This window comes from Coturnix japonica, chromosome 1, assembly GCF_054131305.1.
Source record: "Coturnix japonica strain WE chromosome 1, WE-NBRP24, whole genome shotgun sequence".
Taxonomy (NCBI): Eukaryota; Metazoa; Chordata; class Aves; order Galliformes; family Phasianidae; genus Coturnix; species Coturnix japonica.
This window is the reverse complement of record NC_140663.1, coordinates 138,091,385-138,117,787: the sequence shown is the minus strand read 5'-3', so window position 1 is coordinate 138,117,787 and position 26,403 is coordinate 138,091,385.

Here is a 26,403-nt window from a genome sequence, read left to right as displayed (position 1 = left end):
TCTTTGGAAACCTTGTCCCTGGAGACATTTAAGGTTTCTCTTGGTGAGGCTCTGAGCAACTTCATCTAACTTTACATGTCTCTATTCATTGCAGGGGTGTTGGACTAGATGACCTTTAAAGGATTCTTCCACTTCAAATGATTCTATGATTCTAAGAAGTTATATTAGAATGTAACACAAAGCATACCATTTTTTTACCTTTATCAGATGTCAAGTATGTTTCACTTCTATAAAGTTATTGAATACCCTTTATATCAAAGTATGTTTCTTTCCCTTCCTTCTCTTTGCCATCAATTTCTGCCTCAGGATAATAATGTTTCTTATTTTACACTATAACAAGAAGAATACCAAGGCAATATTTTCACTCTCAACAGCTGTAGGTATACATACATACGTTTTATATATATATATATATATATATAGAATACAACACAATACAATACAATACTATACTATACAAGTGAAGTAAGCAATGAAGTGCTACATTCTGGAGTATGAAGATAAAAGGAGGCTTGAAATGGGCATGCTAATATTTCAGAGTACGTGTCAACAATTCTCTGTTCATTATCTGATTTCTGAAAAACTAAGTAGTCTTAAAATTATTTGTTTTTAAATTCCTAAATCTATTTCAATTGACTTTGGTCACTGTAGTGTGAATTAAAGGAAAACATATTTAAGTCTAATATTAAAGACATTCTAAGGAAAGTAAATGTTCACATGAATAATGCTTAATTAGCAGAATTATTAAGTTTATAAAGGTTTGGCATTTCTTTTGTAATCACATGGAAATTTTCATGTACAAATCTAGAATGGTTGTTCTTGTACCTTTTTTTTTTTTTTTCTTAATTCAAATTCAGTCTACTTTGTGGTGCACTACAGGGTTCTCTAGAGTATTGATTAAATGTTGTTTACAAAGCTGGAATCCATAATTTCTTTATGATATATATATATATATTGCAGGAAATGCTAACTTAGTCTCCTGAAAAAAACAAAAACAAAAAAGGAACATAGAAATCTGTAAAACACTGAAAACGCTTTTTAAAGCAAAACAAAGCACAATTGAAATAAAATTGTGTAATTAAAACAAACAAACAAACATTAACATCTCAAGGATGCTACAAATTGTATCAGATGAGGTAATCACATGTGAGAGCAAAGGAATGTCAGGAAATTTTATTTATTTATTTATTTATTTTTCATGCACTGCCCTGAAAATTTGCCAGGCTTAATTTCTGAGTGTTTTATGAGGAACTTTACTTCTAAATAGGTCCAGATTACTTCACACTACTAAGCGCAAATCTGTTCTATTGTATTGTTATTTGACTACTTTGGCAGCAAAGATTGGTCCATAGGTTGCTACTTTGCAACATCACCATAATTTCCCATTTAATAAAGAAGTTTAACACAAATAAACTACTTGGATTCAAGAAGACCTGTCACAAAAGAGCAAAGATAATATCCAACAGTTTATTATAGGACAGGTTTTGGACTAAATAATCTTTGAGAAATAGTGCACTTTGAATACAATGAACACAATAGCCTTTCTGTAAAAGTTGTTGGCCTCACAATAGTACTTTTTGTATAACACTTCTGTGATCAGTTTTGTGTTCCCACAAAGATTCTGGATAGATGAAGCAGAAGGGTTTGTGTCTGGGTCACACATTTTAAAACCTTACAATTGTAATTAATGTCAGCTTCATGAAATTCAAAGAGTTCTGTGTTCTGTCTTACTAAATGTTTATCACAGTACTCTTTCTTTTTTTCTTTTTTCTTTTTTTTCTTTTTTTTCTTTTTTTCTTTTTTTTTTTTCTCCTCAAGACATTAACTTAGGAAGCATTTTTTTTATTAGCTTCATTCTTACTGTGGGAATGGAGATTATATCTGACATAAAATGAAAGAAACCATTTGTCTGCAGTTACTGAAAAAAACTTATCAATTAGATTTGCATTGCTAGCATGCTCATTTGGTTCCTATTGTATACAAGGGATTTTTTTTTTTTTCCTAGTGTGAAGCCAGAGTTTTCAGAGTTGAGCAGATCAACTTTCTGCTTCAGTTGAATGGATGAGCTATTTGTGCAGTGTTTTTTCCTAAGATTACATTAGATTACAAAGTAGAACAAAAAAGTATGGCTAACTATAACCAGTATGGACTGTGAATAATAAAATATAAATAATGCATATGAATTTTTCACAAATCCTTTTCAAGGAAATGTACTGAATTTAGTTGCCGAGCACAAGTTGGTGGTTCCTTGGAGCCAGGGATCAGGAGCAGAGGCAGCTTCCTAAGGGCTTGGGTAAGGTAAGCCCTGTCCCATAAACCTGACTAAGAGCTAGGGAAGTTGAGGAGGCAAGGCGCCTCTCTATGGATAGGGATGGGTAGAAGTGAGACTAGGACATGGACTCAGCAAAGTCAGTGGCTGACTAGGAAACAGCCATGGGGAGCTTCAGATCATCCCTGCTGCATGTTGCCAGGATAGGAGTTGACAGCCTCAGGTGGCTGAAACAGGGTCCTGGGCTTTGGAAAAATAAAGAGTGTGTCTACCAGGCTTCTGGGGCTCAGCCTGGTGCCCAGAGAACCAATATCTGCTCAGGCTGGGAAATATGGTGACTGCTTTCCTTATGTCAGTTCAACTGAACACATATCCCAGAGGCATGTGTCTCACTCCAATTTGTTGGAGGGAGGCAAGGTTCTTTGATATGTGTATACCCAGCATGAGATTAAGAAGCAACGGTTCAAATGTTGGTCCAATCAGTCTGTTAAAGTCCTGGCCGTTTTAGGGAGATGGGGAAGGGAAGGTGGGCAATAGGAAAAGTAGGAAATATAAGCAAGGAGTCTGTAGAGAGCAAAAGAGATATAGTAACCACCGTGGGTCCAGCGAGGTACACCGTAGGTCTGTTGATCTCAGGAATTCGCCTGGTCACCGTGAGGGATGGGAGACAGTCAGGAAGCTCCGCAGCAAGCCGGCCTCGGGGGTCCTTCCGACGAGGTTTTCCTCTCAGGGAATTCTCCATCAGAGGTGTCTTCGGGAGTTTGCAAAGGCTGCTCCAGTCAATGACTGCCTTTAATAACTCACAAAATATACACCTACACAGCTGAAGATCTCTTCCTCTGTCTGGTAGAGATGGAAGTTCATTAAAGAATACACATGCACACATACCACTCTGTAGGTTCACAAGCATACACATATTTGGGGATCTTTCAAGTGCCTAAAACTGATTCATCAATGTAGCATTCCTGTTTTGATTCCAAGATCACTGCCCAGATCTCTCAGTTCCTCTTTCAGTCCCCCTGTCTGTCAAGTATCCCTGTCTGGATCCTACATTCCTTACCTGCTTCACAGGTCACCTGCTTGCTGGCTAGCCCAGTTTGAAGTTAACTGAAAACACACACACTCACTCCCTCACCCCTCACATAATTTATATTTGCAACTCCCTCTTGGATGTACTAGTACAGACCACTCACCTATCAAATACTTTGATCTGCTCACAAGACTGTGCTAGCAAATGTATATGAACATCCCATGCACATCAGGCTGGAAAAGCGAAAATTTGCTTCCCTCAAACATTAGCCAGCACCAGGCATATGGCTTCAGTCTAGAGCCTTGGTCCAGATGCCAGTACAGATCCTCTCACTCAACTCATTCAGGCTGGTCCCTGTGCTTCCCAGTGGCTGGGTGCATCAAGCACAACATTTCTAGCCCTAATCAAGCATCTGATTGTTTCTCTGCTCTGCACTCATGCAGCCTCATCTGCACTGTTTGCAGTTTTGGGCATAAAAATGTGAGACTTCTTTTGGCACCCTGTTTTGGTGTTTCACTACTCTCATCTTAAAAAGTTTTTAGCTTACATCAGTCTAAATCTTCCCTATTTTAGTTTGAACCACTTGTCCTATCACAACAGACCCAGCTAAATAGGGACAGCTCTTACATGAGCTTCACTCACATAACATGAGTCCGTCAAGTGTCCTGGAGTTACTTAACCACAGAATCCTTCTCAGACTTGTATATTTTTCTGCTTCAGAAAAGATCCTGGATGTAACGGACTATGCACACAGAATACGTGCTTGATGTAAACACGGAATTCTAAATAAGCAAATGTAGATACCTTTCCTGCCTGTTTTGCCTACACCAATGCCATCTACCAATGAGGCTGCTGCTGCTACCGAGAGAGAAACTGAGGTGCACTAATGTGTGATATTAATGCAGAAAGAATGCAATCTGTCTCCAATTACAGTTAACGTAAATAAATGATTAATCTTTAAAAAGTCTTTCCATTTTTTCTACTCATTTTTTTCCTATTCTCTTTCCATGAAGAAGTGATTCTAGTCCTTCATTCTACAGAGTAATACTCAATTCTAGAAAGCAGTATAATGACCACCAAAAAATACATACTTTTATTGGAAAATATTGAGGAAAAGTGGTTTTATATTTGAAAAAACAATATGATTCTATTTTATTACACAAATTTATGTATAAAATGTTTTGTTTTGGTTTTGTTTCATTTTTCATTGCTTATTTGTTCTGTTTATTTGTGTTTTCTAGGTTGTTTTTTTCTGTTCTAATAGTAAATGGAAACAAGAGTCATCTGGAAACTGCTTCCAAGGAAAAGCGTATCATAATTCATTGTAAAGGAGCTAAAATATTGGGAACAGACAGAAGGATGATGGATCACTGTACCTCAGAGCCTCACTAATGAAATGAAGCAGTAGAAGCTAGTAAAGACATTCCACAGTAGTAGGTAAAAGTGGAAACTAGCAAATGTGAGCTACTTCAAATTTATTTTTGATGTTATATTGCCCATAAAACTTTCTTATCACTGCGTACTGTAATAAAAGCAAACACGCTGTAAGAACTTGGGATTTAGCTTTTGTGTCATTCAGATCTGTTCCTACTCCTACAGAAGTATCCTTTCATTACATGAAAAATATTTCCAGTGTCACATTTTTACATCAAGGTTTTAATATCTTGCACTTCTAGTAGGCCAGGAGAATACTCAGTGGCTCAATTTATATAGTGCCATAAACAGGACATATTATTTCATACTGTTTGTAAGCTTAAAAACCTATGAAGTTTCAAACTGGTTTCAATCATCTGAAAGTGAATTTCCCACTAGATTAGGTCTTCTAAAAAGCCAACATGCTACAGTGTTTTTGAAAAATGCTATCAAGAAACATCATCAGTTTCAAAGAGGATGTAAATACTACGCTTATCTAAAACTCAGTATACATTTGCCCCTTGGTGGTCTAAGTAGTTCAGGAAGATGTGTATACTCTTTTGGTTTACTTAAGAAAAACCACTGCACAAATAGCTCGTCCATTCAACTGAGGCAGACAGCTGATCTGTTCATCTGATATAGTCATTTGTCTAAAAAAAAAAAGGCCACCTTCTAGTTCATTTGTGTTCAGTTTTCTTTAAAATAGTCAGTCAATCGTAATTTTTTTTCCTCCAGTTTTGTTTCCATGTTGCCCTTGCCCATCTTCTCTGAATGTTCATCAGTTGTAGGGTTTTGTTGGTTTGTCTTACTATGTCAGTAAATTATTAAAGTTTTGTGAGCTAAATTCATCTACATATCAGCATGTTAATTCCTTAATATGATCGTGAATTATGTCTATGAATTTTAATCTGAATCCTATAATGTTCAAATTAAAGAGTAAACATAAGAATGAACTATAGATTTTGCTATTGTATTTACATTCTGGTAATTAATATCTTTTAGAATCATGCAGGTTAATTACATGATTCGTACTTTAATTTCTTGTAAAATAAATAGCTTAAGATTTTTACCGAAAATGCTCCCCTCTACATATAAAGCACATGCAAATGAAGATTTTCACATCCTCCAAAAGAAAAGCATGTGCAAAAGAAAACCTAAGGGTGCAAATTTTAACTGCACCTGCAATTATTGTAGCATTTGAGATGAAAAATGTAGCAGAAACCCATGCAGCTGCATTCTGTGTACTTCTTTTAATGTCTAATATATTCTTAGCAATTGCTCATGCATATAACTAAGAACTATGTTGCTTATGAGTATTTGACTGACACACTAGAAAGAATTTTTAGCACTGTTTTCTGTTCAGATGCTTCCTATTATATTATTTCATTTTCTGTTGTTTATCACATAAATATTTTCTAGCAATCTTCCTTACTATAATGTCATTTGAAAAATGTTTTAGCCAGAGGGATCCAGAGCCTTTTTTTCTTTGTTTTTGTTTTTATTTTTTCTGACACATATATTTAAATTAAATTGTGGAAAGCGTATATATGTTATTTAGAGTTCTTGTTTGAAAGCTTTCAAATATTATTTAAAATTACGTCTTAGTGTTGAGTTGCCATTTGAAGTTCCTGTGCAAATTATCCTGTTTTGTTTGATATATGCCTGCCTATTAATTAAGCAGCTCTGTACAACCTCTCAGATCTTCTTTAGGCAAAGTAGGCTGTGAATGCATCACCTTGAATCAAGTAGATTCTCTTTTACTGTTATAATGTTTCACAGTAAGTTGTAGTTGGAGCTGTTCTTTCCGTCTGTTGAAAGTTGTTGCATTATGAGCCACAAGAACAGGTAAAAAGGCTTTCTGATTAGAAGAAAGGCTTTTCTGTATCAATTAGAGATAATAAGTGTAGGAGGGATGAAGATGTCATTTGTGAATTTGGAATAGTATGAGAAAGAGAAAAAGAAGTATTCCAGGAGACAAGAAGTCTGGAGAAGCAAAAAGACAAAACACAACATACAACAGCACAACTGACAGTGTTAGGATATAAATACCCCATGTGTGTACACAAGCCCAACGAAAAATGTAAAGACTTAACATAGATGTTATCCTACATGAAAATAATTAGAATGTTAGGGGGTTAAAGATGTTTTGATATAGCAAAAAATATGAAAGTCCGTACTGGAGTTATTCAGTAGCGTAGGAAAAGGGAAAGGAGATGGTAAGAGTCAGAGTTCAGAAGGTCAAAAGTAATGATATTGTACAACAGTGAAAGAAAAGATTGTTGAAGTCACAACAAATACTACTAAGTTAGTACATGGACTATTATGTGCACGTGTCGATTCACATGTAGGTTGCCCTGCCTGAGCAGTGTGTTCATTACCTACTGAACTTTGATAAGAACTTCACAGTTTTTGTCATGGTTATTATTAATCTAGATATTTTTGTCAACATCTATTTCACTGACGTTAAAAAAAAAAAAAAGAAAAAAGACAACAAATTTTAGGTCCGGCATGTCCAACTTGTGACACACTGACATATGGGGCAGCTCATAATGCAGTCAATTCCATGATGTTACGCCATCATAATGATAGCTCTTTTCTGCACAGCAGCTCCACCTGGACCCAGGTGCACACTCACAGCTTGACAACAACCAAAACGTACTAATAGCACTATCATCTCAAATGAAACCAGGACAAGGGAAGCTCTTAGTTCAGTACTAACACTGCCTCTCATGCCCACTACACACTCAGTACTACATATTACATACACTTGTACTGTTTGTAAAGAAAAACACAATGATTAACAATAATACATAAACCTATATAATCTTATCTCAAAAGGAAACAAAACCCATAAAAGAAAAGACAAAAGAGTGGAACAGCAAAGTCAGTCATCTCAACAATACTTTTTTTTTCTAAGTTGCAATTCTAATGGACTCTACTGTAAAAGCTAGTTATCTGGTAGCACAGCTGATTGAAAAACAAACAAACAAAAATCCTATATCCTAATAGTGAGTTCATTAAGTAGTGTATGGAAAGCAATGTCTAATTTGTCCTGATTTTAGAAATGAATAAATAAATAAATGAATTAAACAAAACCTTTTTTTTTTTTTTTTTTTTTTTTTTCCTTAAATCGGTTTGCCTCAACAGACTCTGTCCAGGCAAAATGAAGAAACAGGAAAATCACTGCAAAGAAATTTGGAGAATGAAGTTGTACTGATTTCAAATTTTATGCTTTAGCAAAAGATGTGAAAGAAGAAAGTACTGATGGTATAGGTATGACTCAAATTGCCATTTTTATTCCAGGTATTGATAATGAATATAATGTTACTGAAGAAATGGCTTCTTTTATGTTATTGAAAGACATAAGTAAGCCTCTTGATTTGTAGGAAGCAGTAAAAATTGCATTGAAGTGATTTCCATTAAATTTTGTCAACATATCCAGTATAACTTCAGATGGCACCCCAGGAATGACTGGCAAAAAAGAAAGACTTAGAAAATGAGTAGAAGATGATACAATTTCTTCAGCAACTGATTTTTAAAGAGATTCACTGCATCATATCAAGAAAAATTATAAGGAAAATCTTTAAAAATGACGCAAACCATCATCAAAACTATAAATTTAATTATGTCTGAAGGACTGAATCATTGCTAATTCTAGTAGTCCATTAAAAGCAAGGATGATCATTACAGGGACATCTATGTTTTGTTAACATACTGAAAAGATTTTACGATTTGTGAAATGAATGAAGTTATTTATGGAATGAGAGGGAAAATTTGTGCCAGAACATGAAAATGAAAAAAAAAAAAACCCAACAAACCCCACAAAACTTACAGATTAACGTTTTTTCATGGATTTGGCCACTCATTTAAATGAGTTAAATATCCGTTTTCAAGGTGAAAGTCAACATATATGTAGTGTTTCAAATCATAACATTTTTAAAAATAAAATTAAACTTACAGCAAGCTCAAGTTATGGCAAATAATTTTATACAATTTGATGCACTGTCTGAACATAGTCCTCTGAACAGCCACAGAGTACATAGCATTGTTTTCCATTTTGATAAAGGAATTTGAGAACAGGTTCCAAGACTTCCAGAAAGAGTCTTCAATATTTTGGTACGTTTGAAATCCATTCTCTGTTGAAATAAACACATCACCTGTAAAGTTTAAATCTGAATGTATACTGTTGCATTCGGATAGGCAACTCAAAAAACTGATCATATCTCTTTACTATTATAAAGCCTATGTTACCTGAGAAAAATATCCTTCACTTCATGATCATGCCTTGTGTATGTAACCACTTTTTGCTAATATGTACATTTGTAAACAACTGATTTCATGGATGAAGTACAGGAAGAGTAAAATTTCATCAAATTTCTTTAATGAGCACCTTGAGTACTCTCTATGAATTGCAACCACTTCAATCAAGCTAGACTGATGAATTAATTTCACGAAGGTCAAATATCACACTAGTTTTATCTTTTATGTATTAGTTATTTTTTTATTTTAATATAAATTAAAAATATGTTTTATTACTTACATACATTAACTATATTTTATATTAAGCCTGAAACTATTCCTCTTCATCAGGCATGCCAAAATGTTGGACACTCATGAATTACGTCTTTCTGTCCGTCTGTCTGTCTACCTTTCTTTCTGAGCTAATTGAACTTTACTAACCTTTTTCTCAAATTTTTTATCCATTAAAAAAACATTTAAAGAATGACAAAAGTTAATCTGGAATGTTGCTTGGTGACATATCACACCCTCAATCCATTCTCCACCCAGCCTGTATTCATGTTTGAAATTGCCTCAGTCCAGGTGCAAGACCTTGCACAGACCCATCTCTCAAGCTCAAATTCTGTCCTTCCAGTATGTTGACTCCACCACACAGCTTGGTGTAATTCGCAAACTCACAGAGGGTGCACTTGGTTACACCGTCCATGTCATCAACAAAAATGTTACCCTTGGTGTAGCCATGCCAGCTTACTCAAATAACCTCTTTATCTTATATGTGCCTTAGCACAGTTTCTAGGAGGATCTGTTCCATGATCTTCACAGGCACAGCTGAGATATCTGGTGTGATATTTTAGAAATTACATATAACACAATGCTTCTGTATGGGGATTTCATTATCTTCCCTATAAAATATCATATATTTAAATAAATGATTAAGCTACTAGTTGATACAGTTTTTTAGGTACCTTTAACATTTTGTTTCAAACCATTTCCCATTATATATTTGTATATCTTTTCTCAGTGTTCTGCACTTCTCAGAAAATGTACCTTGTGTCTTCAGTGTGATAACAAAGAAGACAGCATATCAATTAGTCATGAGATTAAATTGTCCTATCATAAGATATCCAAATGTAACAGCTTATTTGAAGAGAGCAGGATCTGAATAATTAAATTTTTATTACCTTTGCCATCATATCAACATTATCTTTTTTTCTCTAGGTCTGATTTCCAAACAGTTAGACTTATTCTATGCCTAATTTTCTTCAGAAAATACAAATGAATTGTTTAGTCTCCAGTGCTGATAAAATGTATTCCTGTTACTTCCTTTAGAATTAAACTGAATTTTAAACTTTTATAACGAACTGCAGTTCTGACTTCATAGTAGACTGCCTTCATTTTCAATTGAATATATTATGCTTCTATTTTAAGGGGAAAAGGGAAAGGGAAAGAGAAAGGAAAATAACAATGAAGTTCTTTGGCTCCTTCGAAGTAAAAGGGGCAGCACCTGATCTTTATGAATCAATTACACTTGCACAGAAAACAATGTCCTTCATTAGTTAAGGGCAGGAATTGCAGAGATCACAATGATTTTAATCAAATTTATTATGTGTAGTAACAATGTATATCCTATTACTTATGGCCATAACTTTAATTATGTACATTAAAGGAGCTCATTTAGATGGTAGGTTGGTATCCTTAAAAGAAGACAGAGAATTTTACATTAAACTCAACAGCAACCTTATCTTTTATTATTTTTAAGATGGTATTAAAAGAATGTGAACCTAGTATTCAATAAGGGATGCTGTGCTTCAGAACTAGTCTTTTCATTGTCTACAGAGTGTAAGCTGGATACAGCCTGAAAACTGAACAAAAAAGTTGTAATATAGATGAGATGGCTCTTCTTCCTTTTATTTCCTATAGCCCCATCTTTATTTCATCAGAGATGAACTGATTGATTGATGTCTCTGGTGTTTTATCTACTTTCAGAAAACCTGAACAGCCAATTATATTTTATAATAAAGAATCAGAGTGGCAGAAATGATCACCTATGTAGGATGAGTGAGTACCTTACTAGAGCATGAATACTGTGCAAATAAGAACAGGAAAATAAAGGTATATATTTTTTTACTGCAGTCATAGAAATTGCTTCCTACAGTCTTCATGTTTTAAACAGCCTGCAAATGAACATATATGTAAACATGTAAATAGTATATTAAATTGTGAAAGAATTTACCATCATGTATATTAAAAAAGAAAAGTTAAAAGAGAAACTTAAAATAAATTTTAAAATATCTAAGAATTTTAAAGATGTTTTTAGAATTTTCTTTCCCGCACTTAAAAAGACTTATACCTGTAATGCAAAAAGTCTAAGTAAATATTCCTTATAGAAATCAATATTCGTCGACTATAAGTATACCTAATTTCCATGTGATTCTTGTTAATTTACCTTAGTAACAATGAACAGTAGTATTCCATTGTGCATTATATAGATCTGGCAAAAACTGCTTCAGGAATATTCTGAACAAGTTTGGTCAAGGCCTAAGCAGCACATTCCCTCATGTGCCTTTTCCTTTGGAAGGAAAAAGTAGCATAGTTATTTGCAAGGTGACTGGCAGGATTTTGTCCTTCATAAGATCAATACAAATAGCCATGCAATAACTAGCTACTCTCAAAATACAATACATCTATGATTTACTTTAACTGATCAGTAAGCGCAGTGTGAACAGGGAGTCTCCAGATGGAAAGTTGAGACAGCAGACAAAATTGCCCCCAGAACTAGCTCTGCTAGAACTCATCAGGTTTAGGCCCACAACACCTGATTTGGATGTACAAACACAGGTACTGGTAAGAAGGATATTAACCATTCTATACACATTGTGGACTTGATCAGGTCCAGGTTTATGTGGAATGCCCAGGCATGAATGCCAGGAGACAGCTGAAAAATATCTGGAGGCAAGATACAACACATATACAGTGTCTATTCAGGAGGAAGACCTGAGGAGATCTATATTAGAAACTGTATCTTATAGCACAAGGCCAAGTCCTATGTGGAATGTTAGGCCAAAGACAGGGCAAGTTCATTTCTGTAACAGGACTGGAGAAATGTTGACCTACAGGACTATAGATGATGCAGAGCTGGGACAGGAAACTGAGAAAGGGAAATAGTACGCGACGCTCATGACTAATTCAGTATTATGTCAGAAGCACTGACAAGTAACAGTGCCTACCAACAATCTCCAGCTTTTTTGGTAAGCAGTGAGATAGGGGTGGGACTCAGTAAGGTGTTCCCATCAAGAGCATAGACCCAATAAGATCATCCAAAAGGTCTACACAGGTGACAGAGATGAAGACAAGCAAAAAGCAGTGTACATCTGAGAGATTTGTCTATGAGACACAGCTAGAAACAGACCCTTTCACAACAGTTCTTACCAGGTGTAGGCTGAATGGATGATCCTGGGTCCATGATTAGAGACTTAGACAAAGTGGATCAGGGTCATTGAGGGCTATTTGCTGCGCTTCAGATCTGGACATAGGTGCTAACTTCTTGATCTCATTACCGATTTTCAACATTTTGATAGTGCAGAGATTTTTCTTCAGGGTAGTGGATTTTGCCACAAGTTTGCTTTTTGCCTTTACAACAGAAATCTCAGGTATGTAAGAACTACTGACTTTGGAGACATACCAAGCTGAGAGGGAGTGTTGGTCTGCCTGAGGGGAGAAGGGCACTATAGAGGGACCTGGATAGACTCGATCAATGGCCAGGGTTAATGGCATGAGTTTCAATAGGACCAAGCGTCAGGTCCTGCATTCTGGTCACAACAACCCCAGGCAACCCTACAGGCTTGGGGAGGTGTGGCTGGAAAGCTGCCTGATGGAAAGGGACCTTGGTGTACTGATGGGCAGTTGGCTGAATATGAGCCAACTGTGTGCCCAGGTGGCCAAGAAGACCAATGGCATCCTGGCTTGTATCAGGAATGGTGAGCAGGACTAGGGAAGTCATCCTGCCCCTGTACTCAGCATTGGTGAGGCCTCACCTCAAGTACTGTGTTCAGTTTTGGGCATCTCAGTACAGGAAAGACATGGAGGTACTGGAGCAGGTCCAGAGAAGGGCAACAAGGCTTGTGAAGGGCTTGGAAAATCAGCCCTATGAGGAGAGGCTGAGGGAACTGAGGCTGTTTAGTCTGGGGAAAAGGAGGCTGAGGGGAGACCTTATTGCTTTCTTCCAATATCTGAAAGGTGCTTACAGTGAGAGTGGCTTCTCACTGGTGACAAGTGACAGGACGAGGGGAAATGGCCTCAAGTTGCACCAAGGTAAGTTTAGGTTGGATGTTAGGAAACACTTCTTTACAGAAAGGGTAGTTAAGCACTGGAATAAGGGAGGTGGTTGAGTTGCCATCTCTGGATGTGTTTAAGAGCCATTTGGATGTGATGCTCAAGGATATGATTTAGCAGAAGGATGTTAGAATTAGGGTACTATGGTTAGGTTGGGCTGTGGTTGGACTTGATCTTCAAGTTCTTTTCCAACCTGGGTAATTCTATGATTCCATGATTCTATGAAGCCTGTGACAGTAAATATATTATAGTTGCTCTAATATCTATAAACATTTATTTTCCTTTAATATGTTTTTAAAATTAATTCTAAAAAAAATGAGCAGAATGTGAGTATTGTCCTGACTGAGACCGTGGGAAATGATTCATAATTGATAGCTGTCTGACTGCCAGATGAGAGCAATGAGAGCAATGAGAGTATAGATCCTATCCACAAAAATGAGATTTCTGAACAATATGGAAGAAACTTGAGAGATACCCTTTTGCTACTAGCACACAGTTTGCTTCTACAAGTTAGATATTCTGAATTTGTAAAATGAAGTTTAACAAAGTGAAAGTAATTTTGGTCTTTCCAGAAAGATTATTTATTTATTTATTTATTTATTTATTTATTGAAAGCTGGAGGCACTTTTAAAGTTCAAAAATACGCCAATGAAGCTGGCCAGAGAAGTATTGCAAGTCCTCTCATTTTTTCTTTCAGATACAGCATGCTTCACTGAATGTGGCTGGAGTCCTGCCTCCAGTCATATGATGAAATCATTCTGCAAAATTTGGTCATGTAAAAACTATCAGAAATATCAAATACAGATACACATTTAGCTATAGTGGTACCAGTGGGAAAAAAGTGCATAGATAGGGATGATTTTCTTGGGAGCAGGCATGACTAGAGAAGGAAGTGAGTTAAGAGGGTCAGAGAAATCAGGGACAATTTAAAAAGGGGGGGGGGGGGGGAAGGGAAAGGGATGAGTAATAGAAGAGGCTAATTGTATGTAAAGAAGCTGCTGGTCAGTACCTGCACTTGAATACTGCAGTAATCTTGTTAATAAATACTGTCCTTCTTCAATATTTTCTTTACAATCCCACTTCCATACGTACTTCGTTGTCATACTGTGTATGTACTTAATTATCAACACTTGGAGAAGGTCACTGGAAGCCTGTAGGTTCTGAGTGCCTGCAGCTATAGAGGGACACCCGCTAGGAAATTTCAGTCCTTTGTGCATGTGCTTGTGCAATCTGCCAGATAAATTCAAGCTGGGATAATTAGTGGTCCAGACAAGACTTACATATGTAAGCACTCAAGATCTGAGACAATGTGTTTTGGGAAGAGGTCTACAGACTAACATCCATCTTAATTTCTAAGTGATCCATGAACACAATTTGCTTTCACAAACAAGAAAGTCTGTGTGTGTGCATAAAGTAACACAACTTCAGCTGCATTTCTAGAATACATGTCGAGTCTTCCTATAACCCAGTATATATATACTTCCTGAGTGTTTATCTTTGAAAAAGTCAGCCTTAGTTACTTCACTGTAAGGCATAAATGATTCTTAATCACTGTGAGTGAAAACATACTAAGGAGGGGCAAAATGCTGTGTTCAGAAATAAAAGCATTTATTATTTGTAAACTTGTAATGGCGTTATGATTTTTGGTTATTGGTTTTCCACACCATAGAATCATGTAGTGCACTGGGAGTTAAAGAGTTAATGCTCCAATTCTGGGTACCTGTCCCAGAAGACAATAACTACATACCCCAGAGAACTTTGCATTCAGAGAGGAGATAAAACCCCTGCAAGGTCACAAGACCTTCCCTTTTCCCTTTTGATCTTGGCAGTGTGTGAGCTCCCCAAATCATCTTACCTCAGCATTAGACTAAGGCCTTTGGCTTTCGGACACTATCTGTCATTTTATTTGATTTACTAGCTTCAATTCTAATTATACTGTATTATGTTGTATTATAGTGCGTTATCTTGCACTATTCCAATTTCTTACTTAGTAAATTTGTTTGCTTCTTCTCAGATTGTTACTGCTGTTTTGTTTTTAAGCCCATCTCTCCACCCTTTTCCTTTTTTTATTCCTGTTTCCCTTTTCTGGGGTGCAGATCTGCAGGTCCCTCCACCACACTATATATGTAAATAGGCTGAACCAGCCCATAAACCATTGACAAAACTCCATAATCAAATATCTCACATATCTTCACATACCTTCTACTTTGCAGAAATTTACATATGAAAGGTAAGACAAAAGGTGGGTGAATGTTAAAGTTCAATGGAATAAAGACAAACACATGGGGAATATTCAATATCCACACTGAAGTGAGGTACAAATGATGTACCCACTACTTTCTTAAATCAGTCATCTTTCTGTACTAGTTGTAAAGCTGTAAGAAACGAAATACTGTATGTGCTTTCCTACTTCCTTGCACTTCAGGCAGTTACTCATACCAAGGCACTCTTAAAGTAAAATAAACCTATTTATGTATGGAAGTGTTTCCACTCCCATTTTGCATGGAAATTGATGATTCCACAGCACCTAATGGATATTGCAAAGATTCCTTCTAAGTACTAACTGGCTATGAAAGCAAATTGTCATCTGTTGTTTATCAATAGAAGAGATACTTTGCTTTATCATCAGTGTCAGTGACAATAAGGGAAAAGAACAAAAGATAAATGATCACCATACTTTGCAAATATTCTGATATTGCATTGAAGTGTGAGACAATTTTATGAATACTAACATTATCCACTCCTGAAAGAAAAATACAGTCATACAGTAAAGAAATACAAAAAGCAACATTCAGAGTCATTCTAGCTGCATCATTGGCAAAGATATCTTTGTCTCACAGAACATTAGATAATTTTTAAAAATATAAAACATATATTAAGAAACTAACAAACAAAACAAAACAGTTGTTAGGAAGACAAATTCTCCAGTAGACAGTGTTTGGAAAAGTAGGTGATCTAGCTTATATATAATAAGCACCAATAGCTTTCACTTAAATAGGAAGATAAAAGTAAAATATAATAATTGAGATTATTGGGATTTTTAGTTATTGGTGATAAATCTCTGATTAATCTATGGAAGTGTTTAAATGAAAACATTTTCTGACACTGCTGGTTCTGTTTATTAATCTTGAAAAATTGTTTTTGACACTTTGGTTAAAAAAAAAAACCAAAAAAAACCCTAATAATTATTGCACTAAGAACACTATCATCTGAGAATAAAATTTCTTAATATAACCAATGGCTATCCATGAAAGTGAATTTTCATTCAGATCCAAATACTCTATGTTTTGTAGTAAGTTTCAGAGTGGTAACTCTGAACTATAATTGTACAAATCTTGAACCATTTCTTTATGATAAAAATATAGAATACTATAACTTCAAAGTAATTTTCATGCTTGAAAGGTGCCTGCCTGGTTGTAGGTTTTTCCCTTATACACCTTTGTTCTTGACATATATAGGGCAGCCTTGGAGCTTCTCAACACTGTGTTATTTGTGAGCAAATAGCCAGAGTCATTTTGGTGACTTGGGAATCATAGTTGTGAAAGGAAATATAATTATGTCCTTTTTCTTTGTGATGTGCTTTGTATTGAAGATGTGAGTTAAAATAGGGGTTCTAAGGTAGTTCTTCTAGGAAAAAGAAAAAAGAAAAAAAAAGAAAAAAAAAGAAAAAAAAAAGAAAAAAATGTAACTTGTTAAAACTTTGTCTTTTGCTTGTAGGAATCGATTATCTACTATGTTCTATCCATATAAAAAACTTCAATGATGACCAGGGAAAGTTTTCAAGTATACAGATAAAACAGAAATAGCATACTAAGGTTAGGTGAAGCATTAACTTCTAAAAAGCTTAATGTTAAATAATATTAATCTCAAGTTTTAGATAAGGCACACTGAATTTCATTAACTTCTGCATCAGCTTATGCAGAAACTCACATACATGCTTTATGGGAAAATAAATTTATGCTACATTTTGACTTTCCAGAGAATTTCCTAAGTTAACTTTTGAATGAAGAACAGTTAGTTGAGTCAGAAGAAGAATGTGACAATTCTGACGAGAGGAGATAGATAGATGATTATTTATTTGATTATTCTTCTCTATTGCACCAAAATGTTAGGAGTATATATAACTATGTTAAAGCAATTTGTGCTAGTATGTTTTCTAAAGATTCAAAAGATTCACCTGTTTCAATATATTTACACTTGTTGTGGTTTAACTTGGCAGGAAGCTAAGCACCACGAAGCCATTCACTCTTTTCTCCCAGCAACATGGACAAGAAAATTGGGAAAGAAAAAGAAAAAGAAAAAAAAGAAAAAAAAAAAAAAAAAAAAAAAAAAAAAAAGAAAAGGAAAAAAAAGAAAAAAAAAGAAAAAAGAGAAAAAACTTATCAATTAAGAAAAAGATAGTTTAATAACTTAGACAAGGAAGGAATATCTACAACAATTAAGAATATACAGAACAAGTGATGTACAATTCAATTACTGACCACCCACTGTTCAATTTTCAGCCAGTCCCCAGGCAGTGGTCGTCCCTCAGTTACAGCCAACTAGGGGGCCATTTTTATTGTTCAGCATGACTTCATGGTGTGGGACATACCTTTGGCCAGTTTGGGTCAGTTGTCCTGGCTGAGTTCCCTCGCAGCTCTTTTTGCACTGCAGCTTCCCAGCACTCCAGGGCAATATGTAGAGTTGAAAAGTCCTTTACTTAGTGTAAATGTTGCATACCAGTAACTAAAACATCTGTGTGTTATCAACATTATTTTCATCCTAAATCCAAACCAAAGCACCATACCAACTATTGGGAAGAAAGTTAACTCTATCTTAGTCCAAACTATGACCAAACCAAACCAATCAAACAAACAAAAAAATAAAGAAAAACAAACAAACAAACACACTCTCACACACACACAAATGTGTTAGCAGTAGTAATAGGGGGACGGTTGAACTAAATGATCTTATAGGTCCTTTCCAACCCTGTGATTCTATGATTCTATGACAATATATTGTAGACTGGCAAAATCAAACATTGCCATATGCAGGTGAAACAAAGAACAGTGTCCATCCTTGAAAACATAATAATGAAGTAGGATTTCCAGATACTAGAGTAGTTTATAAATAAGCTCTTGAACAAAATATATACAGAAAAGTAAATTTAAAATCTTGTTCCAATATGTTTCTTATACATGCCAGCTTTGGTCTTAAGCAGATCAATTAGAAATATTATATAGATTAGCAGAGGAAGAAGGCACAGTGATACTTGTAGCAATTTGTTCATTACTGAGCTCTCATGTTAGAAGAGGCAAGCAAGAGGGATCACAGTAGAATTATCTTTAAGAATACCTCTTGCTTTCTGAGAGGCTATACTTCTTCATCTCAATTAATGTGACTTTGTTACTGGGGAAGGCAGTGCACGACAGACAGGGAAGTGGAACAGGCAGAAGAATAGAGAATTGTTCACTGTACCCCATGATTACCTATATCCTTGGAGAAAAATAGAAGTCTGTCACACATGCTAATATCTATTCAGTGACCTTTTGGGATTTGAAGATTAGAAAACTAGAGAGATGATATGCTAGACTGAAACCTGGGACATTAACATGGGTAACTGGCTCATTTATTGATAGTGTTAGATTTGATGCTTACACTCAAAGCATCAACTCAATACACTCATTACACTCAAATAGCTCATCTGTTATGATCTATTTCAGAGCTAGTGAGGCTCGAAAATCCAGTCTGACATTACATGAAAACCTGAAATCTGACAAAGAATTTGCAAGCTAACAAGCTCTGAACTGGTGTCAGAAAAGTGGAAAGTTCCTTTATCTATTAATCCAGTAAGAATAATTCAATGTTCCCTCTCGGCCTGTCATCTTTGGCAATAGTTTGGGAAATATAACCAAGTTTTTTGGACCTTTTGTAAGGACTTATAACAACTGTTTCAGACTTTTTGCTTATTCTCAGATGAATGTTCAATTCTGATATTTACACACTCACTAAACCCCAAGCTGCTGCATGTAAAAACATATTGGTGCAAGAGTTACAATTTATTTTTTCTGTATATAATTTTATTTTGTTGAAGAGTATATTTGTAAACTAATGCCTGAAAATCTCTTAATTTGTTGTGAAGCTTAATATAGTCTTCTCTAATATTAAAAGAATATATGCATGATAGATGATGGCATTTTTATGTCTACTTGCAGCAACAGCAATTAGAAATATTAATTTGGCTGGCCACAAATGTTATATAGAATGACATAGGAGGAAAACAGAATAATACTTGAAACAATTTGTTCACTCCTGTGTTCTCATTTTAGGAGATCCAAGCAGCAGGGATCACAGTAGAATTATCTTTAAGAATTCCTCCTATTTTCTGAGAGACTATGCCTCTTCATCAAACTGATTATATGAAGTTGGGAGGATTGGGTGACATATCTGAAGGCTGTGCTGCCATTCAGCGAGACCTGGACAGGCTAGAGAGCTGGGTGGTAAGAAACCAGATAAGGTTTAGCAAAAGCAAGTGTAGGGGATATGTATATTATTCTTCCCTAGCACCTAGGGAAGAATAATTGCATGCACCAATACAGGCTGGGGGGTGACCTGCTGGAGGGGAGCTCTGCAGAGACAGACCTGGGTGTCCTGATGGATGATAGGTTGGCCATGAACCAGCAGTGTGCCCTTGTGGCCAAAAAGGCCAATGGCATTCTGGGGTGCATTAAAAAGATCATGGCCAGCAGGTCAAGGGTGGTGATCTTCCCCCTCTGTTCTGCCCTGGTAAGGCCTCATCCGGAGTACTGTGTCCAGTTCTGGTCTCCCCAGTACAAAAAAGACATAGTTCTCTCCATGACGGAGGGTCATGAAGATGGTGAAGGGCCTGGAGCATCTCCCCTATGAGGAGAGACTAAATGAACTGGGTTTGTTTAGCCTTGAAAAAAAAGAAGACCGAGAGGGGACCTGATCCAGGTCTATAAATATCTGAGGTGTGGGAGCCATAGTGGCGAGGCTGGTCTCTTTTCAGTAGTGCGTGGGGACAGAAGTAGGGGTAATTGGATGAAACTATAGCATAGGAAGTTCTGCACGAATGTGAGCAAGATCTTTATGGTGAGGGTCACAGAGCACTGGAACAGGCTGCCCAGGGATGTTGTGGAGTCTCCTTCTCTGGAGATATTCAAGACACACCTGGATGCCTACCTGTGCGACATGGTGTAGGGAACCTGCTTTGGCAGGGGGGTTTGGACTCGATGATCTCTAGAGGTCCCTTCCAACCCCTACAATTTTGTGATTCTGTTATCTCAATTCATATGGTTTTGTTAATGGGAAAGATTGCAGGACTGAGGGGGAAGTGCAGCAAGCAGATGAATAATGAGTTATTCTGTTTCAATATGTACTCCATATTCAGACATCGTTAAATAGTGGACATTTCCCCACATGATCCAAATCTATCACTTATCACCAAATCTTATAAATATCAAAGTGGTAAATATAAAATAAACATTGTCTTCTGTGCTACTTAATCAAGACAAGATTGTATCGTGTGCTGAAATCTGAGAACTACCTTGTGTATATAGACCTACTGTATTACCAGCTTTAATTATATTACAGGTCTTGAACAGACCTGAGATGGAAAACATGCTTGAAGTTATGCTTTTTGTAAATTAAAAGTACATTTCTGTATCTTTCTTTTGGTTTTAGAGAATTATCTGTTGAGGGTGTTACTTTTTCACTTATGTGTTATAATAAAGACCTAAACTTGAATCCATGTTTCAGAATGCAAGGATATGCCGAGTACTTTTATTCTGCTACAGATGTTTCTGTTTGTTTGTTTGTTTGTGTTTGTTTTTGTTTTAAACTTAATTTGTCAATTGATTCACTGGTAAAAGCTTCCTGTGGACCCTTTCTCACTTTGAGTCTCAGAGAAACAATAAGTAACCACTAAGAACATAATGGAACTGTTTAATTAGGAACTGTTTAAAGCAAAAATATCAGAATTCTAATTTGCACACAAAGTATTAAACGTCCATGACTGAGATTTCCTCACATTAAATTATTATTTAATTTTCTACCATGAAAAAAATAACTGCCAGTATCAGAACTAACAATATTACAGTAACACAAATAAAGCTGATGTCTGTGTTTCTCTTTTTTTCTGTCCTTTTTTACCTTATGATTTTCCATTTTATTATAGCCAGCCTACAGTCTTTAAAACTTCCATCTTTCCTGATTTCTTTTCAAACTGTTGAAAAACTTTAAATACATTTTGCTTTTCTCATCAGGTGTGTATTTTTCAGTAAAATTTTAAACCAGATACCAGTATCAACACAGGTAGTTGATCTGACTACAATCCGAGATAGTAGGGTGCAAAATTATTTCTGACCAAGCATACTAATTTTTGCCTTAGTATTCTAAAGAATTTAAGCAGCATAACAGACAGCTCTAAGGACACAATTAGAGAACAGGCTGAGATAGCGTGGATTCTCCATTTGTGTTAACAATTCCTTCATCAGTTCAGTGCTGATTTTAGGCTACATTAACTTTATTTATTTTATAAATTAACTATGGTATTTTGGGAAACAGTCAAGACAAGGGTACATTCAGGCAACAATCACCCTCATTTTCAAAAAAAGAGCTAGAAGTAAGATGCATCATAATTAAGGCCAGCCTGTATAACATCAGTCTGAGCAGTTCTTCTATTTGGGCACACCTCTCACAAGTGCACTCACTGCTGCCATCAGACACTCACAGAAAGATTGGTCATATCCTTCAGTCTGAGACCTGGACAGCTGCAGGTTCTCTTGGAAGCTCTGTCTTGGCAGTTGCATTGATTCTTCTGGCTTTAGAGGCCACAGGGGATGCAGAGGATACAGCTTTCTGCCAGCTGGATACCATGACTGCTTGTGAGTGTGTTACAATCATTTGAGCAGGCAGAGAGGCAAAGAAAATCTTTTATATCCTTTCATAATATCAAGTACAACCACTGGAACTTGATAGTTAGATTTTAACCTTCCAAAAACATACAGTTCAGGAGTGGATTTGTTTGACTGAGAAAGTGACTCTGTAGAATCCTCATCTAGCGTCCAACATTTTACATCTCCATGACTTTGAAACTTTGCTGGTCTGCCAGATTTTAGGATGTATCAAGAACATGCTTTCCTGCAGAACTGGAGAGGAAGGCATCTTCAGGGCTAAGGCACTTTCTGGAGTCCTCTATACAAAACTGAAAAATGTGACAGTGTGACAAGAAAACATCCCTACTGAATCTTTGAATAACAAAACCTGCATATTTAGCAATTTTTATACATATATTTTTTTCCAAAATATTATCCAGGAGAAAGAAAGAAAAAAAAAGAAAGAAAAAAAGAAAGAAAAAAAAATAGTGAAAAAGAAGTCTATTTCTTAGTGTCCACAGTGACAGTTTATTGAAGAAGACAACAGCTTTCCAAGAGAATATATGACACATCCAACCTCATAAAAATTCAGATGTTCAGATGTCACACTTCATCAGGAAATCATGTTTCAGATGCATTTTTGATAATAGCACTAGTAGAACCTGAAGTAGTCTCATGTTGACAAGTCTAATGTATAACTGTAGAATTCTGTTGATTCCTAACATTTGTCAACTGGTACAACTTCTTTAAATGCATATTTAATAAATACTTATTCCTTTAAGAAAGAAGGGAGAAATCTGCTTCAACATGCAGCAGTAGGAAGTTTAAATATAGGTAATGATTTAATAATAATAATAATAATAATAATAATAATAATAATAATAATAATAATAATAATAATAATAATAACCTAAACATAGGTAATGATTGTTGCTTCAGTATAAGAAATTGAATTGAATGACAAAATAGAGCTGGATCTGGTGTAACAGTATGAATACCAGTTTTACCAAAAGTAAGTATTCAAAAATACAGACAGGGCTAAAGCACTTGTATTCCTTAATATGTCTAAGCACCTAGGAGTGGAATTAAAACAAAACAAAACAATTTTTATATTTTTTGTTTCTGTGTTTCTGTGTTTTATGTTGGCATCTAATCTGTAACCATCTAGAGATGTCTAATGTATGTACCTACAAAATCTACAGTGGCTCCTATGGGAGCCCTTTGTAATTAATGCAGAGAAGCCAGCAGCTCTAGTGGAATGCTTACATTAAGCTGTATTAAGATTATCAGTAATCTATATTGACTGAGGTATCTAGATCAGGTTTATCTGTACCAAATATGCAAAGATTAGTCTAATCCTTAGTGCCTCCATAGAATATTACAATTTCTGATTCCCTTTTCTTTTGTTTTTACTGTGGAGATTTTGGCTGCACCTACTGAAGAAACTTATGTAGCCTCCTATGCAAACTTAAGTAGCTTCAGCAAAAATATGGATGGAAAAAAGAATAAAGAAATATGACAACATTTCACAGCTATTCCAGGAGTAAAATCACTTAAAGCAGGAATATCAGAACAAACATGATTGGATGAAAAACATTTACAGACATATAATGTGTGCATTAGGATTTCTGTTTCTTGGTATATTGCAAATCAGGTACCAGAAGGAAAGAAAAGGACAGAGATAACTCACGTATCTGTTCAGATGCAAGTATGCATTGCTCTCTATAAGATCATTACTAAGAAAATTAGTATTACATCAAACAGGTATAGTAGATCACTCATTAGTCTGTTATGGAAATATATATGATTATTTAGTGTAACAAATCTGTACCTCTATTGCTCTGCACATTAGGATTTGCCTGTCTTCAGTAAATTATTAGAGATTTTATTTACCTGCCATTTTTGGAATGACGCTCATATCTGAGCAAGTTGGTATTAACCAGCTGTATGAACTTAATTCTGTGATAGAAACTCATTCACGAAATTCAAATTTAATATAGTTAAGGCAAATGTAGTGATAATGTTATGGTCCTTTTTCTGTACAAGAAGTAGATTCTATCCTTTTCCGGGAACGGAACACAAACTGGCTGTTCAGATCAAATTCCACGAGCTCTTGATAAGATTTATATGTATTGAAGGCATCTCACCTGTCAGTCCTGTCTTCTTGAAATGAATCATTTGTCTCAGTTGACTATACCCTCTTGTGCATGCTATTTCAGGTGAAGACAAGATCCTTGCCAGGAACTAATCTTAAGACTGTGACCATGTGACTGCTGTCAGAGGACACAGTTTTGTCATTTGACAGTTATAAAAATATTCTTTTAATATGCCATTAGAGAGAAACTTACTGAGAACTGTCTCATTTCAGAATGCCCTTTTTTTTTTTTTTTTTTTTTTTTTTAAATTAAACAAAAATAATAGATAACAAGGAGCAGTATGAAAAGAAAAAAGTTACATAACACTTGGTAGTATATACCAAGTAGATGCCTCTCTGTTCCTACCTGAACTTGTTATTTAAATGAGATAATGAAATGTGATATTAAGCTATTGCAAGTGTGAGCACAGCTCAAGAACGAAGTGGAAAGTTCAGAATGTAAATAGAATACAAATGAAAACTTACTTGTGAATGTAACAAATGGGGTGGGGGATGAGGGCTGTTTTCATTGCTATTTCAGGCTGAAGAATTGTGCACTATGGGTAATCATTTTTTAAACATATTTCAGTGTAATTTTTATCTACATATACAAATGCTTAGAAATTACTGAGTTATTGACTTTATACACAAATTAATTCCTGGAAACAGTGACAAAATTAACAGCATATATTTACATTTTTGAGTTGTTTTAAAGTTTAAAAAGCCTCTGAGTGAAGATTTGAAAATGCTGAATATTTATTTGGAGCAAATACTACTCGAGTGCTGATCCTTCTGCGTTTGCATACAGTCCTTAGTGCTATGCCAACTGCTGTTATCAAATACATTTGGGAGATTATATATCACAGAATGACAAAATAATATAGATGGTAATGAAACCCTGGAAATCACCTATTCCAATCCCACTGCTAAGCAGCTTCCCTAGGGTACATTATATAGGAAAAAGCCAAGACTGGTTTTGAATATCTGCAATGAAGGAGACTCAGTAACCTCTCTGGGCAACATGTTCCAGTGCTTTCTAAACCTCATAACAAAGTTGTTTTTCCACATACTTAGATGGCACTTTCTGTGCTTCAGTTTGCACACTGTGTTCCTTGTTCTGTCTCTGGGCACTGTTGAAAAGTGTCTGGCCCCATTCACTTGACTCTAGCACATCAGGTATTTCAAAGCATTGTTAAGATCATTTGTCAACCTTCTGTTCTTCAGGCTGAACACTCACAGATCTCTCAGACTTTCTTCATAAAGGAAATGAGATGATCCAGGCCCCTAACCATCTTTGTAGCACTCTACTGGACTCTCTCAAAATTCCCTGTCTTTTTTGAACTGGGGAGCACATAACCGGGTACAGCACTCCAGATGCAGCCTCCCCAGGGTTATGTAGAGGGAGAGGATCACTTCCATCAACCTGCTAACCATGCTTTTTTTATGCATCCCAGTATACTATTGGCCTTCTTGGCCACAGGGGCACACTTTTGTTTCATAGACAACCTGTTGTCAACATACATTATATACATAGCATACACAATATAATACGTATACTGTTTAATTCATATATTGTATGACACCTTGTCACAGAGTTATCTAGATCAATCTATGTCCATGATAGGGGGGCAGTAGTCCCGTAGGCCCCCTGGCCCCTGACAAATGGGAAGGGAAAAAGGGAAAGGGGTAGCAAGATGGGAGCTGAGCTCAAGGAACCAAACAGAGAAGTGGAAACGATCTAAGGAGGAAGAAAACTTATTTTACTAATTACAATCTAATTGAAATTGAGGCTAATAAATCAAGTAAAATAAGAGAGAGAGAAAGGAAGCCTACTTTGAAATTAAAGGCGCCATGGATTGGAAGCACACCCACACCTGATGCCAGGCAGTGAGAGAGTGAGCCTCACTTCCGTGATGTGTTTCCCTCTCCGACTGTGAGGTCCTCTGGGATGTGTAGTTCTTCTTGTCTGTGCTCCAGATGATGCGGAATACCAATAGACAAAATTACAAAACCATGACATGCCTATTTTGTACTCTATTTCAAAGACAGTTTGTGAGCATAAAACTTCTTTTTCTCTGGATAAAGTGCCATTTTCTACATCATAATACAT